Below are 19,095 nucleotides of genomic sequence, written 5' to 3'. Positions count from 1 at the left end.
TTCAGCGAGCGCGGCCATCTTTGTAAAGTAACCTTTCGTGGGCGAGGCTTCAGGGTCCCACTGAGTGCAGAACTGAACCCAGCCAGAGTCAGCACCTTCAGGGGAGGAGAGGGAGGGGAACCAGTTAGTGGAGAACTGAACCCAGCCAGAGTCAGCACCTTCAGGGGAGGAGAGGGAGGGGAACCAGTGAGTGTAGAACTGAACCCAGCCAGAGCCAGCACCTTCAGGGGAGGAGAGGGAGGGGAACCAGTGAGTGTAGAAGTGAACCCAGCCAGAGTCAGCACCTTCAGGGGAGGAGTCATAACGACACAGAAGGAGGCCATTTGGCCCATCGAGTCCGTGCTGGCTCTCTGTACAGCAATTCAGTCAGTCCCATTCCCCCGCTCTATCCCCGTAGCCCTGCAAGTTTATTTCCCTCAAGTGCCTATCCAGTCTCCCCTTGAAAACATTGAGTGTCTCCGTTTCCACCACTTCCATCGGCAGCGAATTCCAGGTCATCACCACTCGCTGCGTAAAAAAGTTTTTCCTCACATCCCCCCTGAATCTCTTGCCCAAAACCTTAAATCTGTGTCCCCTAGTCCTTGTACCATCATCTAGTAGGAACAGCCTTTCCCCGTCTAGCCTATCCAAACCCATCATAATCTTGTACACCTCTATCAAATCACCCCTCAATTTCCTTTGCTCTAATGAAAACAAATCCAGCTTCTCCAACCTATCTTCGTAGCTAAGATCCCCCTTCCCCAGAGCCATTCTGGTAAATCTCCTCTGCACCCTCTCAAGGGCCTTCACATCCTTCCTAAAGTGTGGTGAGCAGAACTGGACACAATACTCCAGTTGTGGCCTAACCAGCGCTTTATACAGATAAAGATTCCGTATAACTTCTCTACTTTTGTACTCAATATCTCTATTTATGAAACCCAAGATCCCATATGCTTTGTTAAGCAGTCTCTCAATATGTCCTGCCACCTTCAGGGACCTATGCACATTAACTCCCATGCCCCTCTGTCCCTGCACACTCTTTAAAACTGTGCCATTAAGTGTATATTGTCTCTTCCTGTTCCTTCCACCAAAATGCATCACCTCACACTTCTCTGTATTAAATTCCATCTGCCACTTGTCTGCCCATTCTGCTAGCCTTTCTATGTCCTGTTGCAGTCGATTGGTATCATCCTCACTGTTTGCCACACCCCCAAGTTTGGTGTCATCGGCAAATTTAGAAATTCTACTCTGTATTCCAATATCAAGGTCATTTATATATATCAAAAAAAGCAGTGGCTCCAGCACAGACCCTTGGGGAACACCACTGTCGACCATCCTCCAGTCTGAAAAACAGCCATTTACCACAACTCGCCGTTTTCTGCCCTTAAGCCAATTCCTTATCCAAGCTACCACTGACCCACCTATTCCATGCGCCTCAATTTTGTTAACCGGAGGGAGGGAGGGGAACCAGTGAGTGTAGAACTGAAACCTGCCAGAGTTGGGGGAGAAAACTGGGAGCAGAAGACAAACTGTCTTCAGATGTGCGATAGTTTTGGATTTAGCACAGGGAAGAGGTACAATGTGTGGGAAGGGGATTTACAGCTTTGAGGGAACAAGAGAGGAAAGGATGTTCCATACAAATTAGAATTGACTGTGCTGAATTTCTATCCAGTACTTACAGTGATGACTTTTGTAAACTCCTTTTACAGGGTGTTAGAAGGGGAGGATTTGAAGATGGGAAACTCAAACCAAACATCACATCAAGATCTGACAGAGTCACTCGATTCATCAGGACCTGAACATCATCGGCCTTTGAATGTGGAAAGAGAAATGTTTGTCTGTTCTGTCTGTGAGAAAAGATTTCAAACATCAGTGTGACTGGAAAAGCACCGAGACACACACACCCGAGTGAGAGTGTTACAGTGCACTGACAGTGGAAACAGCTTTAACCAGTTACACAGCCTGAAAAACATCGCACCATTCACAGCGGGGAGAAACCATGCACGTGTTCTGTGTGTGACGAGGCTTCAACTGATCATCCAACCTGGAGAGACACAAGGACACCCACACCACGGAGAAACTGTGGAAATGTGGGGACTGTGGGAAGGGATTCAGTTCCCCATCTGAGCTCGAAATTCATCAACGCAGTCACACCGGGAAGAGACGCTTCAGTTGCCCTCTCTGTAGGATGAGGTTCAAGTGTTCATCTCACCTCACTAAACACCAGCGAGTTCACACTGGGGAGAGGACGTTTACCTGCTCTGAGTGTGGGAAGGAATTCACTTGTTCATCCAACCTTCTAACTCACCAGCGAGTGCACACCGGGGAGAGACCATTCACCTGCACTGAGTGTGGGAAGGGATTCACTCTGTCATCCAGCCTGCTGACACACCAGCGTATTCACACTGGGGAGAGGCCGTTCACCTGCTCCGTGTGTGGGAAGGGATTCAATAATTCATCCCACCATCTGAGACACCAGCGAGTTCACACCGGGGAGAGGCCGTTCACCTGCTACGAGTGTGGGAAGGGATTCACTCAGTCATCCAGCCTCCTGGCACACCAACGGACTCACACTGGGGAGAGGCCATTCACCTGCTCCATGTGTGAGAAGAGATTCATTGATTCATCCAGCCTGCTGAAACACCAGCGAGTTCACACTGGGGAGAGGCCGTTCACCTGCCCTCAGTGTGGGAAGGGATTCACTTTTTCATCCAACCTTCTAACTCACCAGCGCGTTCACACTGGGGAGAGGCCGTTTACCTGCTCTGAGTGTGGGAAGGGATTCACTCTTTCATCCAGCCTGCTGAAACACCAGAGAGTCCACACTGGAGAGTGACCGTTCACCTGCTCCGTGTGTGGAAATGAATTCACTCGGTCATCCCACCTGCTGAGACACCAGCGAGTTCATACTGGGGAGAGCCAGTTCACATGCTCTGTCTGTGGGAAGAGATTCACTCAGTCATCCCACCTACTGACACACCAGCGAGTTCACACTGGGGAGAGGCCGTTCACCTGCTCTGAGTGCGGGAAGGAATTCACATGTTCATCCCACCTTCTAACTCACCAGCGAGTACACACTGGGGAGAGGCCGTTCACCTGCTCTCAGTGTGGAAAGGGATTCACTCAGTCATCCAATCTTCTAACTCATCAGCGAGTTCACACTGGGGAGAGGCCATTCATCTGCTCTGAGTGTGGGAGAGGATTCACGACTTCAACCAGTCAGCTGAGACACCAGCAAGTTCACAAGTGACTGCAGGGGTTGGATTCTGCTGTTATTGCTGCTGTTAATCACATCCTGACTGAATCGTCCTAATTCTGACAGTTGGGGTTTATTTCTGCTGTTGTTAATAACCCCTATAACTGGGCTGGAGTTTAATATTTTCATATTTCAAATAACACAGTGTGTCGATATTTGATGTCTCCAAAATAAGAGGAGACTAATTGATGTCCTGTTACTGACTGCTCCATTTTTGGGCCTTTTCTCCTTTCTAACTCGAGATTATTTCAGTTCTCGTATCTTTGGTTACTCTCATTGACAAGTCCCAGTTCCCCATACCTTCCAGAGTGCCTCTCCTAGCCTTGGTATCCGAGGAAGGTCTCGGTAACACGCCCGGGATCACTAAACACAAAACCCAGACTGTTAATAACTTTCAGCTACTGGACTTAGCGTGTGTCCCACAGCATCTCTCTCACCTTCAATGTGTGAATAGAGCATCAGGCCTGCAAACCTGCTTTCAATTTAAATTTGAATCCACTCAGCAAGTGTATTTAAAAGAATACATGCAAATAAACAGATCACATCAAATAATTGGCAAAGGTTTAGAGTCAACAAGATGAACAAGTGAGCACATCACGGGCCAATACCCCAGCTCTATATTCACAGGAGAAAGTCTGTTATCGAACTCCTCGAGTGGACAGAGTCGAGAAAGATCCCAACTCTAAGAACATCTAGAATCTGTTGTAAATATCTTTCAAATCCTGACTGGTCCAATCTGTCGGTTTCCTTTCAATTGAAGTGAATGGAAGGTGAGAGGGGTGTTGGCATATGGACCTCAGTTAATTCAGCTTCTGAAAGGTGTTCATGTTTAGTTCATTCGATATCGGGGAAAATGTGGTTGGTATAATCAGAGAGAGAGAGAGAGATTTCACTGAGCAACAGCTGGTGTTTGCAACCAACTGGCCTTGGATATTTTCATCATAGAATGTTTCGATCAGAAATATGATGTTGGGATAAGAAAAGTCTGGAGACTAGTGGTTTGTGCTGCCCCAGGAAGGCCACAGTGTTTTTACTGCTTCTAACGTTGTTGATGTGTGTTGAAGAAAATGCAGACTTGTGTCTCTGGACTGTGCAGTAGCCAGAGACGACCATATTAGGCAATGCCAGCTCCAGTTTGATAAGAGGTTGATGGCAGAGCAAGAGATCCAGCAGTTTTAAGAATTTATCTCCTGTTATCTGCAGACATCGAATGTCACAGCGTGCTGACAAAATTGGACTTAGACTTTAACCTATTGGGTTAAATTATTGGGATTGATTGTTATAGAATTGAATTGTTATAGAATGGAAAAGTAGTGAAGTTATGCTAAACTTGTATCGAACCTTGGTTAGACCACACTTGGAGCACTGCGTACAATTCTGGTCACCATATTATAAAAAGAATATAGAGGCACTGGAGAGGGTGCAGAGAAGATTTACAAGGATGATACCAGAAATGAGAGGGTAAACCTGTCAGGAAAGGATGGACAGGCTGGGTCTCCTTTCTCTTGAAAAAAGAAGGCTGAGTGGTGATCTAATAGAGGTCTTTAAAATTATGAAAGGTTTTGATAGAGTAGATACAGAGAGAGTGTTTCCACTTGTGGGGAAGAGCATAACTAGAGGCCATCAATATAAGATAGTCACCAAGAAATCAAATAGGGAATTCAGGAGAAACTTCTTTACCCAGAGAGTGGTGAGAATGTGGAACTCGCTACCACAGGGAGTGGTTGAAGCGAATAGTATAGATGCATTTAAGGGGAGGCTAGACAAGCATATGAGGGAGAAGGGAATAGAGGGTTATGCTGATCGAGTTAGATGAGGAAAGACGGGAGGAGGCTCGAGTGGAGCATAAACGCCGGCATGGACTGGTTGGGCCGAATGGTGTGTTTCTCTGCCGTATATCCTGTGTAATCCTATTTTCCAAGACACATTGCTTGAAGGAGAAGGTAAATGACTCTAATCCAAACGCAATTGTTACTTTTGTCTTCTTTGTAAAATCACATAGTCTGGGCATAATTTGTTTGTGAAATTAAAATTGATTATATGGACTAGAAGTAATTGAATCAGGAAATATATTTTATAATGATGTGCATTTTGAAATTGTACTCGGAACATCTCCTCATTAAAGATCACCCATTGTTCCATTTCAGTTTTTCCTGTCAGTCTTTGGTTCCATTTGACCCTGGCTAGATCCTTTCGCATCCCATTGAAGCTAGCCCTATTCCAGTTTAGAAGTTCCACTCTAGATTGTTCCTTGCTCCTCTCCATTGCTAATTTAAATCTTATGATACGATGATCACTTGTACCCAAGTGTTCTATCACAGACACTTGGTCGACCTGGCCCACCTCATTCCCCAGCACCAGATCCAGCAATGTCTCCTTCCTAGTTGGGCCAAGAACATACTGTTCAAGGAAATTCTCCTGAACACATTTCAGAAATTCCTCCCCCTCCTTTGCCTTTACCCTGGCATTATCCCAATTGATATTTGGGTAATTAAAGTCCCCCAATATCACCACTCTTTAGCTCTTGCATCTCTCTGTGATTTCCCTGAAGATTTACTCTCTACCTCCCTCTCACTATTTGGAGGCCTATAGAATACCCCCAATAGCGTGATCATACCCTTTTTGCTCCTCAACTCTAACCAAATGGATTCTGTCCCAGTCCCCTCAAGAACATCCTCCCTTTCCAACACTACAATGTCTTCCTTAATCAGCACTGCCACCCCACCTCCCTTTTTTCCTTCTCTATCCTTTCTGAACACCTTGTACCCTTGAATATTAAGTGCCCAGTCCTCACCGTTTTTAAGCCATGTTTCCGTTATTGCCACAACATCATATTGCTGCATGGCTAATTGTGCTTGTAGCTCACCAACCTTATTCACCACACTTTGTACGTTTACGTACATACATTCTAAACACATTTTTGAATTTTTCAGTCTTTCTTAGTCTGCTCCTATCTAATATGGTACTACTTCCGCCTCTAGTACACAGGGTGTGTTTTTGCTGATCTTAATAACCCCTATACCTGGGCTGGAGATTAATATTCTGTATCAATATTGAATAAAGCAGCTTTGTTTCAAACACAGTGTATTGAATATTTGATTTCTCCATGATAAGAAGAGACTAATTGATGTTCTGTTACCGACGGTTCCATTTTTGTGCTTTTCTTACTCTTGATTATATCACTTCTCACCTAGTTCACCTTTTGCCACATCTAACCCCAAGCTGGTTCCGTTTGACTTCATGGCTTGTGGGTGTCATAGACTAAATTACAGTTTCTCACTTTACAGTCATCTGAAATTCCTTTCAACCAACCCTTGAAAGAGCTCTCTTGCTTCAGATTTGAAATCAGTTATTGTGTGCATGGTTTAACATTTCTTGGATCCGGTTAGTCCAACTCCTCCGCAGGTACTGCATGTGACAGCCTTTGAAATGTTCTGATCTTTGTCATTGTCTTTGCTGATTGTGATGGTGTCCTGGATATAATCTCCTGGATCTAACATACCGTGCACTATTTCCTGCATCGAGATCATTGTTTCAAATTGAGCACAGAGCTTGGAGACAGAGCCGGGAGATTCACAAACGCAGTGATTCACAAGCAGAGTGGGCGCAGGAAGTGGTGGAGAGGGAGAAGGCGGTGGAGACGTCTGAGTGAAAAGGAGGAGTGGAGCCACAGAACCCAAGTTAATAGGCACGAGAGCGGAGCTGTGGGACAGCGAGAGGAGCGACCGCAGATAAAGACAGGCCCAAGAGCCCGGAGGGAGTGCCAGTGTCAGGGAGCGAAGTAAGTGACCTCAACACAAGGGAAGGAGCAGATTGGGGAGGGATTGTTTTTAAGTCTCGAGTTTATTTCTGTTAAGTTACTTAAAAAAAGAAGCTAGTTAATAGTCGAATAATTAAAGGCACAGCAGGGCAACTGGGCCCAGAGGATGCACATACTCTGCATTTCCACCATCTACAAGGCACAAGTCAGGACTGTGATGGAATACTCTCCACTTGCCTGGATGAGTGCAGCTCCAACAACACTGAAGAAGCTCGACACCATCCAGGACAGAGCAGCCTGCTTGATTGGCACCCCATCCACCATCTTAAACATTCACTCCCTCCACCACCGGTGTACCGTGGCTGCAGTGTGTACCATCTACAAGATGCACTGCAGCAACTCACCAAGGCTTCTTCGGCAGCACCTCCCAAACCCGCGACCTCTTCCACCTAGAAGAACAAGGGCAGCAGGCGCATGGGAACACCACCATCTCCAAGTTCCCCTCCAAGTAACATACCATCCTGACTTAGAAGTATTTTGCTGATCCTTCATCGTCACTGGGTCAAAATCCTGGAACTCCCTCCCTAACAGCACTGTGGGAGTACGATCACTACACGGACTGCAGCGGTTCAGGAAGGTGGCTCACCACCACCTTCTCAAGGGCAATTAGGGATGGGCAATAAATGCTGGCCTTGCAAGCGATGCCCACATCCCATGAACGAATAAAAAAAAGTAGTGGGAACTCCAGGACGCTTCCCGTGTCCTGGACAACGATGTGTGCAGGAGGTGTCGTCAGCTGGAGGAGCTCGAGCTCTGGGTTTCGGAGCTTGAGCAGCAGCTGGTGTCACTGCGGTGCATCCGCGAGGCTGGGAGCTACGTGGATAGCACGTTTCAGGAGGTGGTCACCCCGCAGCTAATGAGTGCGCAGGCAGAGAGGGAATGGGTGACTGCCAGACAGAAGAGGAGGACCAGGCAGGTAGTGCAGGAGTCCCCAGAGTGCATCTCCTTCTACAACCAGTATTCTGTGCTGAGTACTGGTGAGGGTGATGGTTCCACTGGGGAGTACAGCCAGAGCCAAGACCATGGCACCATGCATGGCTCAGCTGTACAGGGGTGGAGGAGGAAGACAGGGAAAGCAATATTGGTAGGGGATTCAATAGTTAGGGGAGCAGACAGGCGTTTCTGCAGCTGCAGACCTGACTCCCGGATGGTATGTTGCCTCCCTGGTGCCACGGTTAAGGATGTCACTGAGCAGCTGCAGGACACTCTGAGGGTGGAGGGTGAACAGGCAGAGGTTGTTGTCCATATTGGTACCAACAACATAGGTAGAAAGAGGGATGAGATCCTGCAGACAGATTTTAGGTAGCTCAAAGAGATTAAAAAGCAGGACCTCAAAGGTAGTAATCTCTGGATTACTCCCGGTGCCACGAGCGAGTGAGTATAGAAATAGAAGGATAGAGCAGATGAATGTGTGGCTGGAGAGATGGTGCAGGAGGGAGGGCTTCAGATTCCTGGGGAATTGGGGCCGGTTCTGGGGGAGGTGGGACCTGTACAGGCCGAACGGGTTGCACCTCAACAGAGCCGGTACCAATATCCTCATGAGGAGGTATGCTAGTGCTGTTGGGGAGGGTTTAAACTAAGTTGGCAGGGGGATGGGCACCAGGTTGTAACATTAGAAATGAGAAATAAAATGCTCAAAGGATTGGGAGAGGGAGAGAGTACTAAAGTAAGAAATAGTAAGGTATTAGATGGGGTCAAACTAAGAGAGAATACAGGATGGTCTAAGATAAGTTTACAGTGTATGTATGTGAACGCACGAAGTGTAGTAAACAAGGTAAGTGAGCTGTAGGCACAAATAGCCACATGGGAATATAATGTTGTGGCAATAACTGAAACCTGGCTCAAAAAAGGGCAGGATTGGGTATTAAATATTCCTGGTTATAAAGTGTTCATGAAAGATAGAGAAGGAAAGTTGGAGGAGGTGTGGCAGTATTGGTCAAGGAGAATGTTACAGTGCTGGAGAGGGAGGATGTCCTGGTGGGGTCAAGGACAGAATTTATATGGCTAGAGCTAAGAAATAATAGAGGTGCCATTACATTACTAGGTGTATTCTATAGACCACCAAATAGTGGGAAAGATATGGAGGAGCAAATTTGCAGGGAAATTACACAGGTGCTAGAACTATAGAGTAGTAATAATGGGGGACTTCAACTATCCCAATATAGACTGGGACCATGATAGTGTTAAGGGCTTCTTATGTTCATTAATAAATAGACGTTCTTATTATGAACACAGCTAGCTTTTGCTAGACACTTTATTTAGCACATGTGGACTAGGTACAGTATCTGTAGAGGCATCCATCTTGACTGCTGCCTTGTGGGTAGCCTAGTGCCTCATGGGTAATGTAGTCTTAATATACATACAGCTGGGTAGTGTAGTCTTATATATATACAGCTCTACACAGCTCTACGGCTCCACCTAGTGTCCACTATAGAATGACATGTTATTGATCATTACTTCCCCCTTTCTTTGAGGTTTAACAAAATCAATATCAAGCAACTTTCAAGAAAACAAAGATAATATCAGTAACACTTTTGTTAGTGCTCTATAAACATAAACATTTTCAAAACAGTCAACACATTTTCAAAGCTTTACATTGAACTCAAAGATTAAGTCGATCAGGCTTTTTTACTTCACGTGTGGATCTTCTCAACACGGGTAAGTCTGATGTGTCTTCATGAGATTGTTCTGGCGGTGAATGACAAGATGCAGTTGCGGCATTGTCATCAATCTGGTCTTGAATAGTCTCTTGTGTTTTTAGGAGGGAACGGCGGTTCCTCCTAAGAATCTGTCCTTCCTCAGTTCTAACAGTGTATGACCTTGGTCCTACTTCCTCAAGAACTGTAGCTTTCCTGTTCTATGCATCTGGATCCTCAATCCTGACAACATCATCCCTTGTCAATGGTTTCAGAGTTTTGGATGACTTGTCATAGTATGATTTCTGTTTCAGCTTTAACAGTTGAAGTGTCTGTCTCAGTTCCTTACTCTGCTTTTCTTTTGCACAGCAGGGTAGCGTGGTACACAACTTGCGACCCATTAGGAGTTCAGCAGGTGAAGAACCAGAGTCTAATGGTGAGGCTCGGTAGCTCAGCAGGACGAGATAAGGATCAGACTTGCTTTCTGTTTCTTTCTTCAGTAGCTGTTTGAGAACTTGAACACCTTTCTCTGCCTTACCATTCGACTGAGCATACAGAGGACTGGATGTGATGTGTTGAATGTCATAATGTGCTGCAAACAGTTGCCACTCCTTACAGTTGAAGCACGGACCATTGTCGTTGATGGCAAAACTGGGAATTCCATGTCTGGCGAAGACGGATTTCACATGCATTATGACACTGATTGCTGTGGTGCTTGAGAGCAGCGCCATCTCAGGATAGTTAGAATAGTAGTCAATCACTATTAGATAGTCTTTACCATTCAAATGAAAGAGGTCCATACCAACCTTTTGCCATGGTGCTGTTGGTAAGTCAGCTACTATCATTGGTTCCTTTGCTTGTTTGTTTTGGTGTTTCTGACATGTCTCACATTCGCTGATCATGTTCTCAATGTCCTTATTTATGCCAGGCCAATAAACAGTGTCTCTTGCACTCCTTTTGCATTTTTCAATTCCGAGGTGTCCCTCATGAATCCTTTTGAGCATGTCTTGACATAGAGCCTGTGGAATGACTATTCTGTTCTGTTTTAGTAATAGTCCACTTGCGACACTCAATTCTGACCTGATGTGAAAGTATTTTGGACAGGAACCTTTTGGCCAACCATGATGAATGTTCTCTATTACTGTTTGTAACACTGTATCTTTTACTGTTTCTTCTGCTATTTGCTTTGATTTTGTGTCTGACACGGGCAGCGCAGCAGTGACCATACTCACATGAACATCCACATTTTCCTCAGTAGAGCTCACATGGCTCATTGTGGGTGCTCGGGCTAGTGCATCTGCTAACATTGTTTTTGCCTGGTGTGTAGATCAGTTCAATGTCATATCTTTACAGCTTCATCATGAGTCATTGAATACTTGGAGACATCTCATTCAGGTTCTTTTTTATGATGGCAACCAGTGGGCTGTGGTCTGTCTCAACTGTGAAAGTGAGAAGTCCATATATGTAGCCATGGAACTTTTCTAGTCCAACTACCAAGCCTAGACATTCCTTTTCAATCTGGGCGTATTGACACTCAGAATCAATCATAGACCTGGAGGCATAGGCAACAGGCTTCCAATCTTCACCCTCTGCTTGTAGCAAGACCGCGCCTATGCCATCTTTTGATGCATCCGTTGACACTTTGATTCTCTTTGTTGGGTCAAAGAAGGTGAGTACAGGTGTGGTTGTCAGCACTGTTTTGAGTTTCATCCACTCTTGTTCATGTTTTTCTGTCCATGCAAACTCATTTGTTTTAAGTAGCAGGTCTCGCAGACAGGCTGTCTTGGCTGACAAGTTAGGAATGAACTTTCCAATGAAATTTATCATCCCCATGATGCGTAGCACTCCTTTTTTGTCAGTGGTTCGGGGCATGTTGAGTATGGTGTTTACTTTTTCCATATCTGGCTCTATTCCTTTACCAGATAGATTATCTCCTAGGAAAGTGACTTCCTGGATGCCAAACTGACACTTGGCTTTGTTGAGCTTCAGTCCATTCCGGCGTATGCTCTGTCACACTTTAGTCAGTCTCTCATTGTGTTCTTTCAGTGTGGAGCCCCAGATGATGATGTCATCAACATAGACCCAAACTCCTTCCAGACCTTCAATTATGTGTTCCATCGCTCTATGAAAGATTTCAGATGCAGATATTATCCTGAAAGGCATTCTGAGGAAACAATACCTGCCAAATGGTGTGTTGAAGGTGCAGTATTTGGTGCTCTCTTCATCCAGTTTCAGTTGCCAAAATCCTTGTTAGGCATCGAGCTTTGTGAAGTATCTGGCACCTGACATTTCACTGGTGATTTCTTCTCACTTGGGAATCTGGTAGTGTTCACATTTTATGTTTGCATTTAAGTCCTTTGGATCCATGCATATTCTTAGATCATTGTTCTTTTTCTTTACACCTACCATGGAGTTAACCCAGTCTGTTGGCTCTTCGACTTTCCTGATGACTCCTAGTGGTCATTCTGTCCAGTTCTTTCTTGAGCCGGTCACGCAGGTGTGCTGGAACTCTCCGTGGAGCATGTACCACTGGCTGAGCATCCTCCTTTAGCTGGATCTTGTAAGTGAATGGTAGAACTCCAAATCCTTTGAACACATCCTGGAAATTACTCACTACAGAATCCACTGAGTCATCTGGTCTGCTTGTGGCACAGTTTATATGGTAGACTCTCTTGACCAGTCTGCACAGGCTTTGTCACCTAGTAGTGAATCAAGTCCTTCAGCCACAACAGAAAACATGAGATGATGCACTTTGTCTTTGACTGTCACTTCAAGTCTGTATACACCTAAGCTATCTATTTTCTCTCCATTATGTCCTTCAGTAGTACTGACTTTTTCTGGAATTTGGGCTTTTCTTTCATATTTTTAATGTCACTCATACTGATTAAGTTTGCTTTTGCCCCAGTGTCTAGTTTCAATGTAACTAATGCTCCATTTACCTGCAATGACATTATCCATTTGTCCTCTGTTACTGCATTAACTTTATGTTCAGCATTGTCCATTCCTGAGGGCTGCACATTTTCTGTATCCTTTTTGATATTGTCACATGACCCCATTCCTACAGAAAATGTCTCACTTAAATCAGTGTCCTCAATCACATTGACTTGTTGCCCTTTCTTTGTTTTTACTTTTGAAAAGCATTGTTTGGCAAAGCGATTCTTTCCATTACATTTTGTGCACATTTTCCCAAACGCTGGGCATTGTCGTGACAGGTGTTTGTAACCACAGCGTTTACAATTAAAAATTCCATCCTCCGATTGCTTTGCATTTCTGTTCTGCCCATGTTTCTTCCCTTGTAGGACACAGCACCGACAGCAGCACTATCACTCACTACAATCGCATTATTATTAATTTCACTGAAAGTCTTTGCGTGCTTTTGAGCTAGCTCACTGGCTTGGCATATTTTCACAGCATTTTCCAATATTAGTTCGGCTTCTCTCAGCAGACGTTCCCTAACCTTTTTATCATGAATACCAAACACAATCTGGTCACGAATCATGGATGATTTCAGTTCAGAGAAATTACATGTCTGTGCTTTCAGTTTCAGATCGGTCATAAAGCTATCAAAAGTCTCATTTTGCTGCTGTGTCCGTGAACGGAACACGTACCTCTCATAGGTCTCGTTCTTTTTGGGAGAACAATGTTTATCAAATTTCTTTAGCACATATTCTATCTTTTCTCTGTCCTCCTCCTGATCAAATACAAACATATTAAATACCTCTATCGCCTGCGGGCCTGCAACCATGAGCAGCAACGCTATTTTCCTTGCGTCTGGCTTTGTACCGAATCTGATGGCAGCAATGTAGAGTTTGAATTGTTGTTTGAAAGGCCGCCAATTGCAGTCGACATTCCCCGTGAGTTTCAAACCCTCCGGTGGCTTCAAATTCTCCATGTCACGTTTCACAATATTCAGCAGATTTTACCAATCCTGGTACCATGTTATGTTCATAAATAAATACACATTCTTATTATGAACAGCTAGCTTGAGCTAGTCACTTTATTCAGCCATGTGGACTTGTACAGCATCCATCTTGACTACTGCCTTGTGGGTAGCCTAGTGCAACGTGGGTAGCCCACTCTTATATACATACAGCTCCACCTAGTGTACCATTCTTCGGATGACATGCTACTGATCATTACACAGAGGACACAGATTTAAGGTGATTGGCAGAAGTACCAAAGGTGACATGGTGAAAAACCTATTGCGCAGTGAGTGGTTAGGATCGGGAATGCAATGCCTGAAAGGGTGGTGGAGGCAGTTTCAATCGTGGCTTTCAAAAGGGAATTGGATGAGTACCTGAAGGACAAACATTTGCAGGGCTACGAGGGAAGGGTGGGGGAGTGGGACTAGCTGAAGTGCTCTTGCAGAGAGCTGGCACGGGCTCAATGTGCCAAATGGCCTCCTTCTGTGCTGGAACCATTCTATGATTCTATGAACACGTTAAACCTTCATAGAATAATTACCAGTCATTTTTAGACTGGAAACTTAAACCTGGAGTTTCACTTTCTGTCAGGAACAGATCACAGTTGGACACCAATCTCTGAATGGACAGCACGTTTCCAGCATTCACCGTTGTTCTTCCTGACTCTAAACACAGTTGTAAAGGAGCCTTCTGTTCCATGCCTAGGAGCTCTGATCCATGGGAGAGAGTGGCTGGGACAGATTCCTTACAGGCCTCAAGATTAACCTGCACGGGGACATTGCTGTCAGTGAAGAGAGACAAGAAAGACCAAAGTGCCATTTGCCCCTCTCAGTGTGGCCCTGAAGGACTGTGTCCAGGCTGTAGTTCTGTTCCTGCCGTATGATCCTCCCCCAGATTGTCCTTTCTGAGCTCCAGCCAGGTGATGCTAAATGCTCAGGTGGGAAATACAAAAATCCACAACAACGTGTTTAAAGCAAAGCTGATTTATTTGACATATATCCAGAAACTAAAGGTATTATCATCAGCAGAAACAAATCCCAAATGTCAGAATGAAAACAATTCAGTCCAGGATGTAATTAACAGCAGCAATAACAGCAGACTCCAACCCCTGTAGTCACTTGTGAACACGCTGGTGTGTCAGCAGGTGGTAAGCCCGAGTGAAGCCCTTCCCACACTGAGAGCAGATGAACGGTCTCCGGTGTGAACTCGCTGGTGTCTCAGCAGGTGGGATGAACAAGTAAATCCCTTCCCACACTCGGAGCAGGTGAACGGGCTCTCTCCAGTGTGAACTTGCTGGTGTGTCAGCAGGTGGGATAAATACGTGAATCCCTTCCCACTCTGAATGCAGGTGAATGGTCTCTCCCCAGTGTGTACTCGCTGGTGTGTCAGCAGGTTGGATGAATCAGTGAATCCCTTCCCACACTCAGAGCAGGTGAAAGGCCTCTCCCCAGTGTGAACTCGCTGGTGTCTCAGCAGGTGCTGTTTGGTTTTAAATCTCTTCTCACAGTCAGAACATTTAAAAGGTCGCTCATCAGTGTGAACTCGCTAGTGTGTCAGCAGGCAGGATGACTGAGTGAATCCCTTCCCACACTAAGAGCAGGAGAAAGGTCTCTCCCTGGTGTGAACTCGCTGGTGTGTCAGAAGGTAAGATGAATACGTGAATCCCTTCCCACACTCGGAGCAGGTGAACGCCCTCTCCCCAGTGTGAATTCGCTGGTGTGTCAGCAGATCCTTTTTGCTTTTATATCTCTTCTCACAGTCAGAACATTTAAAAGGTCGCTCATCAGTGTGAACTCGCTGGTGTGTTAGCAGGTTGGATGACTGAGTGAATCCCTTCCCACACTTAGAGCAGGTGAATGGTCTCTCCCCGGTATGACTGCGCTTGTGTCTCGACAGGCCAGAGGATCGGCTGAAGCCTCGTCCACACACAGAACATGTGTATGGTTTCTCTCCGCTCTGAACGGTGCTTTCTCCTTCCACGCTCAAAGGTCCTGATGAATTGAGTGACTGTCACATCTTCAAGGGATGTTTGGTTTGAGTTTCCCATCTGCAAATCCTCTCCTTCTAATACCCTGTAAAATGAATTTCAAACAGGAAAAATGGAGGGTGAGAGTGAACTCAGAAAAACACAAAGGCAGGTTGTGAAATTGAGCTGAATTAATCTGGGAATTTGTGGGGCCGGCACTAGAAAAAAGTGACCAAGAAAGCTGCCGGATTGTTGTAAAAACCCAACTGGTTCACTAATGTCCTTCAGGGAAGGGAACCCGCCAGCTGGTCTGGGCCTACACAAGACTCTGGCCTCTATGGGAGGAGGGAGAGCGAGGTGGGAAGGGTGAAGGAGAGCGACTTTATACATCTGCAACGCGACTAGAACTTTGACAGTACCTCCCAAACACGCGACCTCCACCACCCAGAAGGACAAGGGCAGCAGGTGCATGGGAACACCATCACCTCCCAGTTCCCCTCCAAGTCACACATTATCCTGACTTGGGAATATATCGCCGTTCCTACAACGTCACTGGGTGAAAATCCTGGAACTCCTCACCTAACAGCATTCTGAGAGTACCTTCACCACATGGACTGCTGGGGTTCAAGAAGAAGGCCCAGCATCACCTTCTCAATGGGCAACTGGGGACTGGCAATATCTGCTGGCCTTGCTAGTGACACCCACATCAAATGAATTAAAAAAATCTGTATACATAAAATGGATTGAAAGCCTCTACAGAAATACTTGCTCCTAAAACGATAATCTTTTACACTGTATGGACAGTGTCTGTTTAGCAACTTAATCTCCGTTAGCATCGACCTCCCTTCACAGACTCACATTAGAAATTGTTGGATCCCACTGGGCTCAGAAGTACTGGGGGTTAAACCCAGCAGCTTCTCCCCCCTCTCCAATCCAGCTCAAACTGATGCAACAAGAAAGCCCTACACAGGAGTCAAGGGACCGAGTTCCACATCCACCGCCCACCCTGATGCTAACGGGCTCTGAATTGCTCTTCCTGCTGTAGAAATGCAAGTTGTTGTGTTTCTTGTCTGGGGGAGGTGCGCACCGTGGGGTTAATGGTGCCGGGGTCCTGGCCGCACGTCCGCCGGCTCTGACTCGGGGCTTGAGACCCACACTCGGTGTTGCTGAGAGATTCCAACCCTGGGACTGTACATGGGGATTCCAGCGCTGGGTCTGTACATGGGGATTCCATCCCTCGGACGGTACATGGGGATTCCAACCCTGGGACTGTACATGAGGATTACAACCCTGGGACTGTACATGGGGATTCCAACCCTGGGACTGTACATGGGGATTCTAACCCTGGGACTGAACATGAGGATTCCAAACCTGGGACTGAACATGAGGATTCCAACCCTGGGACTATCCATGGGGATTCCAACCCTGGGACAGTATATGGGGATTCCAAACCTGGGACTGTACATGGGGTACCAAACCTGGGACTGTCCATGAGGTTTCCAACACTGGGACTGTCCATGGGGATCCCAACCCTGGGACAGTACATGGAGATTCTAACCCTGGGACTGCACATAGAGATTCCAACACTGGGATGTACATGTGGATTCTAAACCTGGGACAGTACATGGCATTTCTAACCCTGGGACTGTAGATGGGGATTCTAACCCTGGGACAGTACATGGGGATTCCAAACCTGGGACTGTACATGGGGATTCTAACCATGGGACTGTATATGGGGATTCCAAACACGTGACTGTACATGGGGATTCCAAGCCTGGGAGTGGGCATGGGGATTCCAAGCCTGGGACTGCACATCGAGATTCTAACCTTGGGACTATACAAGGGGTTTGCAACTCTGGGACTGTACATCGAGATTCTAACCTTGGGACTGTACAAGGGGTTTGCAACCCTGGGAATATACATGGTGATTCCAACCCTGGGACTGTACATGGGGACTCCAAACCTGAGACTGTACCTGGGGATTCCAAACCTGGGACCGTCCATGGGGACTCCAACCCAAGGATAGTACATGGCAATTCTAACGCAGGGACTGTATATGGGGAATTCTAATCCTGGGACTGTACATGGGGATTCCAAACTTGGGACGGTACCGTGGATTCTAACCCTGGGACTGTACATGGTGATTCCAACCTTGGGACTGTACATGGGGATACCAACCCTGGGACTGTATATGGGCATTCTAAACCAGGGACTGCACATGAGGAATGTAATCCTGGGATTGTATATGGTGGTTCTAATCCTGGGACAGTACATGGGTATTCCAACCCTGGGACAGTACTTGGAGATTCTAAACTGGGGACTGTACATGTGGATTCTTACATGGGACTGTACATGGGGTTTCCAACCCTGGGACTGCACATCAGGATTCTAACACCACGACTGTACATAGAGTCATAGAGTCATAGAGTTTTACAGCACAGAAAGAGGCCCTTCAGCCCATCGTGTCTGCGCCGTCCATCAATCCCTGTCCAGTCTAATCCCATTTTCCAGCATTTGGTCCATAGCCTTGTATGCAATGGCATTTCAAGTGCTCATCCAAATGCTTCTTGAATGTTGTGAGGGTTCCTGCCTCTACCACCCTTTCAGGCAGTGAGTTCCAGATTCCAACCACCCTCTGGGTGAAAAAGTTCCTCCTCAAATCCCCTCTAAATCTCCTGCCCCTTACCCTGAATCTATGCCCCCTTGTTATTGACCCCCCAACTAAGGGGAAAAGTTCCTCTTTATCCACCCTATCGATGCCCCTCATCATTTTGTACACCTCAATCAGGTCCCCCCTCAGCCTTCTTTGCTCCAAGGAAAACAACCCCAGCCTGTTTAGCCTTTCTTCATAGCTGAGGCGCTCCATCCCAGGTAACATCCTGGTGAATCTTCTCTGCACCCTCTCCAAAGCAATCACATCCTTTCTATAGTGAGGTGACCAGAACTGCACACAATACTCCAGCTGTGGCCTCACCAGCATTTTGTACAGCTCCATCATAACCTCCCTGCTCTTATATTCTATGCCTCAGCTAATGAAGGCAAGTATCCCATATGCCTTTTTAACCACCTTATCTACCTGTTCCGCTGCCTTCAGGGATCTATGTACATGTACACCAAGGTCCCTCTGACCCTCTGTACTTCCTAGGGTCCTACCACTCATTGTGTATTCCCTTGCCTTATTTGTCCATCCAAAATGCATCACCTCGCACTTTTCAGGGTTAAATTCCATTTGCCACTTTTCCGCCCATCTGACCAACCCGTTTATATCGTCCTGTAGCCTGAGGCTTCCCTCCTCGCAATTTACCACCCCACCAATTTTCGTGTCATCTGCGAACTTACTGATCATACCTTTTACATTCTCATCCAAATCATTTATGTAGATCACAAACAGCAAGGGACCCAGCACCGATCCCTGAGGTACCCCACTGGACACAGGCTTCCAGTCACAAAAGCAACCTTCGACCACCACCCTCTGCCTCCTGCCACTCAGCCAGTTAAGGATCCAACGCGCCAAG

The 19,095-nt window shown here is 46.2% G+C and overlaps 1 pseudogene; it reads left to right on the top strand.

Annotated features, from left to right (window-relative positions):
* Window positions 1–1,693: 1,693 nt before the first annotated feature.
* On the top strand, window positions 1,694–6,307 carry LOC147119848 (uncharacterized; annotated as a pseudogene).
* Window positions 6,308–19,095: the final 12,788 nt, after the last annotated feature.

The sequence above is a fragment of the Somniosus microcephalus genome, chromosome 4 (genome assembly GCF_052327205.1).
Source record: "Somniosus microcephalus isolate GS21.2 chromosome 4, FLI_Smic_1.0, whole genome shotgun sequence".
NCBI lineage: Eukaryota > Metazoa > Chordata > Chondrichthyes > Squaliformes > Somniosidae > Somniosus > Somniosus microcephalus.
This window is presented reverse-complemented; position numbering and strand designations above follow the sequence as displayed.